Below are 6,000 nucleotides of genomic sequence, written 5' to 3'. Positions count from 1 at the left end.
TTATCAATAATGCCACTATGTATGTGCTGCTTGGGCATTGTGATTTTTACTTTTTCCTTCCTTATATACGTTTGTATAATTTGTGTTGAACGCCCTACTTTTGGGGTATCATCAATAGCTGTGCTTTCAATATATTGCTTCGGCTTTGTCATATTCTTGCTTATTGGTCCTTCACTCTCTGTGTGTGTGTGTGTGTGTTTCTTTGTGTGTGAATGTGATGGACCTATTATTTTGGGGGTATCACAGATAAGGGGTTTCAATAGACTGTTTCAGCTGAAATTCAATATATTTCTTTTGATTGGGAAACTATGTGTGCGTGTATGTGCTTATTGGGCCGTGTGCTGGTCCACACGCATTGCTCAGTAGTTAACGCGTAACACTTGTTTTTAACCTTTCCCTCCTTTTCTCTTTCTTTTTCTCCTTTCCTCTGCACACAGCCTTTACAAGCTTCTCAGCGAAAACACACAGTTATGCACACTCCGTACACCCGCGCCGCGGTTTGCCGCCATTCCTCGCACCCCACGGTGTTCACGCTCCTGCTGCTGCTGGTGCTGTGCTGTACCGTCGGGTGCCTCGCCGCTGTTCCACGCGGTTGCATGCATGACAAGATAAACCGTATGAACAGGCCGACGGCGGTGGTGCGGGAGATACCCCGCACGGGAGAGGGTGCCGTTCAGGCATACACCGCCAGCGCCGCCAGCAACACCGATAGCTCAAAGGATGGCAAGAAGTGGGCCCCAATCCGCATCAAGGCGTTCACGAGGGATATGGACGATCCGTCAAGGTACTGCACGAAAGCAGGAGACATACGTGTTGATCAGTTCTTCAGGACGGTGCGCTGCCATGCCGGTGGCGTGCTGACAGTGAGGAAGAAGAGGGCCATCGTGGAGCGAATTATCCCCGCGGCAATTAAAATGCACGCTGAGCGTCTTTCTGTGGTTCCCTTGACTGGCACTGTTAAGGTGCCAAGAACTGACATAAGGTCGTGCAGCAATTTCACCATCCCTGAGGAGCACCACACAATCGGGCTTCAGAATGCTGATTTGTATCTTTACGTCGGTGCCATGCAGGACGACAGAGCAGCTGCGTGGGCGATGATTTGCGGCACTTTGCCGGATAACCGTCCCTTTATTGCTGCCATCAACGTGAATCCCGATGGTCTGCGGTCCACTAATTCTGTCGTTCGCGTGGTAGCGCACGAGATTGGGCATACTCTTGGTTTTTCCTCTTCTTTTTTCCTCGCCTGGGTATGGTGGAATCCCTTAAGGACGTGCGGGGAAGAGAATATGTGCTCGTTATAAAGACTTCGAAGGCGAAGGAGGTGGCGAGGAAGTATTACAACTGCTCCACAGCCCCTGGACTGGAACTGCAGACAGCCGGTTGGGGATCTGGTTCACACTTTTCATCTCGCAACATGAAGGGCGAGCTGATGGGGACTGGATTAGCACCCATGGTCTACGGCGAACTGACACTTGCAGTGTTTGATAGCATGCCATTTAAAATAATTTTTATTTTTTAATTTAAAATTTAAAAAAAAAAATTTTTTTTTAAAAATTTTTTTTTTTGTGGTTTCTTCAAAAAAAAAAGGAAAAAACCACCCCTTGGGGGCCGTGGGGGTTTAAGGGGTTTTTATTTTTTTATTTTTTTAATTTAACTTTGGAAGGGAAAAGGGGGGAGAAAGGAGGAAGGGAAGGAGGAAGGTGTGGGGGGGGGTGGGGTTTTTTTTTTTTTTTAAAAAAAGTTCCTGGGGGGGGGTTTTTTTTTTTTTTTTTTTTTTTTTTTTTTTGTTTTTTGGGTTGTTTTTTTTTTTTGTTTTTTGGGGTTTTTTGGGGGGGGGGAGGGCCTCTTTTTTTTTTTGGTGGGGGGGGGGGGCAGGGGGGGGTGGTTTGGTGGGGGAAGGGGGTGGGTTTTTGGGGGGAAGGGTTGTTGTAATAGTTTTTTGTGTGGTTTTTTTTTTTTTTTTTTTTTTTTTTTTTTTTTTTTTTTTTTTTCCCCGGGGGAAAAAAGGGTGGTTTTTTTTTTTCGCTTTTTTAGTAAAAATTTTTATTAATTAGTGGGGGGGGTGGGGGTTGTTAAAGGGCCGCCCCCCCAAAGGGTTTGGGGGTTTTTTGTGGCGCCCGGGGGGTGTTGTTCCCCCCCGGGGGGGGTTAACAGGGTTCTCGTGTCCCCCCCTTGTACAAAAAAAAAAAAAGCCTGAACTGCCCTCGGTTCCGCGTGAGCCGAATGCCGTCCCTGAAGAGCCGGTAGCGTTGTGTACCGGGATAGAGGCACGTAGTCCACGGATGTCGCGTAGTGCGCGATCCTCCGGGTCTTCCACAAACACGTCCTCGTTTTCTTCGTCTTCCTCTTCTTCATCTTCAACGCCATAGGCGTCATCGTACAAACGGTCGTGGTTGCCTCCGTCGTCTCCACCTGTTGGTTGTCCCTTGTAAAAAGGAAGCTGGTGGTGGGTGACAAAGCGCTGCTGGAACGTGGTGACTTCGCCCGTGAACTGAAAATGCACCACGGCTCCCCATCCTTCGCGGGAGGCATCCGTATAGGCAACGATATCGTACGAGCGTCGTTGTAATCAACATGCCGTGGTGGGTCAATGCGCCACCATTGGTTCTTGATCAGTTCATTCGAGATGCGGCTCAATTCATCGGTCACCTTCGGATGAATGTACGGCACCGGTGCGTCCCAGTCCGCACCACCGGAGACCTGTCGGTAGAAATATCTGTAGGTCCGCAAGAGTCGAAACATCTTTGCCGGGTTCAGGCGCGTCGTGTGAATCGCATAACACACCAAGGACACCACAGAAACGAACGTCCGTATGGAGTGCTGCCGGTCTGGTGCCGAACTCAGCATCAACTTCGCGACCGTCTTGACTGAGTTTCGTACCACCCTCTCGGTTCCGTTCCACATGTACTCTTCGCCAAGAAATACGTTGTTCTGCTCAGCGAGACGTAATAATTCCTCCTCCGTGTACTGAAGTAGTTCCTCGCGGTCCGGCGAGGTCAGCAGGTTTGCAGCACGAATGCGCAGCAACACCTGCCGTACCGCGCTCACAAACTCCTCCTCCTGGCCCTCCTTGGCCGCAATCAAAATATTATCAATCATGGTATGTATAATGACGGGGTATCAATGTCTACAAGCACCCACGTGGTCGCCTGGCCCACTGCCACGCTCCACCGCGCGCCGGTGGGCAGCGTGCACAAACGGTAGTAACTGCCACCACACCGGAACACAAACTTGTTGCGCAGTGCCGCTGGAAGTGGGATCGCATCGTAGAATGCCTCAAAGTCAAGTTGCAACATGTACTTGGCATAACGCAGTGATTGCCGTCTCCCAAGCCGCGTCGGGTAGTTTACTTGTGGCATGTCCGCCTTGGCCATGGCAGCGTTTAGGTGAGGTTCCGTGATGAGTCGTCTGCGTCCCTTCATCTCCGGGACGGTGAACACATTGAAACCTTAGTAGCCCGTCGGGATCATGCCAGTGCGGTTGTCGAAATGAGCGATCGGCTGGCCGTTTTCGTCACGGCACAGTTCGAACTTGCCCATGCTCACGGCTTTCTGGAGGTCCTCCTTCGTCATCTTGGTCGTCTTGATGGTGCGTGAGGTCTGCACGAGGTGCGGTATAGGGCATGGGTCAGGCGAGGCATCAACCGTGATGTAGCGGTATGCTTCTTCTAGAAACGCTTTCGTGTGTGGGTGGGCAGTCGTCATCTGCCGCACCGCCTCCGTGTCGAGTGGAGTGGTATGCTTGAGGTGCAGGGGCCACTCCTTTACATTGTCACCCGCGACGTCTACAGCTACGTCGCTTGCGTCTGGTGCTTGCTGTTGCCGTTTGAGATCCAGCATCAGCCGGTACACGTCACGGTCGCAAATACCCAGGTCTGCTGCCTTGGGTGCCTTCACTCCGAGGTATTTGGCGCTGACAAGAGGTGGTGCTCCTCGACGTTGGCCTGTGTTTGCGCGACGTCCATAGTTGTCTGCTGGCCACGTCCGAGATAGATGTTGAGCGTCGAGTCCTGGGTGTGGCCCGTCATGCGCCGCAGCTCCTCCATTGTCATGCCCAGCTTGGCGCAGTACCTGATCGCGCCCTTGCGCACTGACGGCAGTGCCATTGTCGGATCGATGGACTTGAGTACGTTGGACACCATCCTGCGCACCATGCTGGAGTCTTCGCTTGTGAAGAGCCGAGGCCCCTTCTTCTTGATTCTGTTCAGGTGCTTGAACGGAATGGGCGCTTCGTCTTCGGCGAGCGTGGTCATCACCTCGTAGGGGGTCCGAAAGTGGGACGCCTTGCCGCGGGCCATCCACACCAGAACTGGGTAGCGCTGTGGGACGCCCTCGGCGTTCGACACCACGCGCAGCTGCGGTAGCGGATTCCTGTTTTTTCTGTTGTTGTTGTTGTTGTTGTTGTTGTTGTCGCCGTCGTCGCTGGTCGGCAGCCGCAGAAATAGCTTTACATCTTGCTTCAGTAGGGTAGTGATATCGCCCGCTCGGGCCGCGCAGTTCCACATAAGGGCGAGGAAAAGTGCCGCCAGCGGGGAGAAGTGACTTTGTCGCAAGAGCATCGCCCTCGCTTTGCAGTGGTTCTCGGCGGAGAGTGGTGTCGGCGCCTTGGTGGGCTGCATCTGCTTGAACCGACGCACGCAGGCCACCGCCGACCGCCATTCCACGTCGTTGCTTAGGTTGATACCCTCCCTCAAGTTTGTGTAAAGGGGGAGATCCTGCAGGGCACCAGCAATCTGTGCCATGCTGCTGTGTATCGTCGACCACGTAGCGTGACCGTCCTTGTACAACCGAAACAAAAATTCCAGTATCGCCGAGGCGAGGCTTTGGTACCGCAGGGGATCGTCCGGCATTGCCTGTAGGTCGCGCAGCCAGTTTAAGTGGCGCCGGCGCGTCTGTTGCGTCTTGCTCCTCCATGTCACCTCGTGGATGTGTTTTGGCTTCTCTGGAAAGATTATCCATTTTCTTGGGCAGAGCGGGCTCTTTCCGAGGCACGCCCTGCCCGGCACGTTTAAACAAGGGACCGTGACGCTACGGAGCACTTGCCCCGGCATGTCACACAGTGCCTGGTCGATCTCGTCCGCGTTGTTGTCGTTCAGGCGGCGTTGGCGCGGGAACATCCGGCGTTCGTCGCCGTTTTTCTCTCCCGCGTCGTCTTGCGCCTCCGTCGTCGACTCCGTCGTAGCAATATCATCGGCATCGATCCCATCGGCTTTATGATATCTTGCCTCAACGTCCTCAGCGTCCAAGTCTAGCTCAATGTGTCGTCGAGTCGCCACCTTTTTCTTGTTCGTTTTCTTGTGCTTCTTCGCCGGCTGGTTGTCGACAGCCATGCTGCTCTGCTGCTTACTTGCCGTCCGCTTGGCGGTTCGCCCGGACTCCATGTCCGCCAACGCCCCGTAGGTGCGCCAGCGTGAGGGAAGATAGGCGCCCCATAACGCCTGCGACGCATCCTCTGTCAGCGAGAATTCCCACGATCCGTCTGCCTCAGAGGAGGCGGTCTCCCCGTCCGCGTTCGGCGTCTTCTTCTTCTTTGTGCCCTTATTCTTTTCGGGGTAGTGGCGGCATAGGGCTGCGCCCAGGCGGAAGGCGTAGTTGGTCTGGTTGAACTGCAGCGTGGTGGGCATGCCAAGCCCCTCCTGCCCGCGGACGTAGAGCGCTGCCAGCGAGTTGCGAGCCTCCTTCGTCTCGAGCAGGTGCGGCGTCGACGGCACCAGAATTAACCCGTGGGCTCTCAGATTGCCGCCCGTCTTGTTTGAGCGCTTCTGCTGGGCCCGTGGACGATCGTCGTTGAACTGAAGGGAAAAATAGGGCAGCTGTAATGCGCTAAAGACGGTAGATAGGTCAAACTCGCTCAACTTCTCCAAATGGTGTTTGGTGCGAAAATTGGTGATCGACTGGGGTCTTAGCTCCTTATCATCGCCCTTGCCAACCGAGATGAGCGCGAGGCCGGACAGAATGTAAGTAACCTTGCGACGCTGATTCAATTCCCAGTTGAGTTGCG

The sequence above is a fragment of the Trypanosoma melophagium genome, assembly GCF_022059095.1.
Source record: "Trypanosoma melophagium isolate St. Kilda chromosome Unknown ctg10segment0, whole genome shotgun sequence".
Taxonomy (NCBI): domain Eukaryota; phylum Euglenozoa; class Kinetoplastea; order Trypanosomatida; family Trypanosomatidae; genus Trypanosoma; species Trypanosoma melophagium.
The sequence above is the reverse complement of the archived record's forward strand: the minus strand, read 5'-3'. Positions refer to the sequence as shown.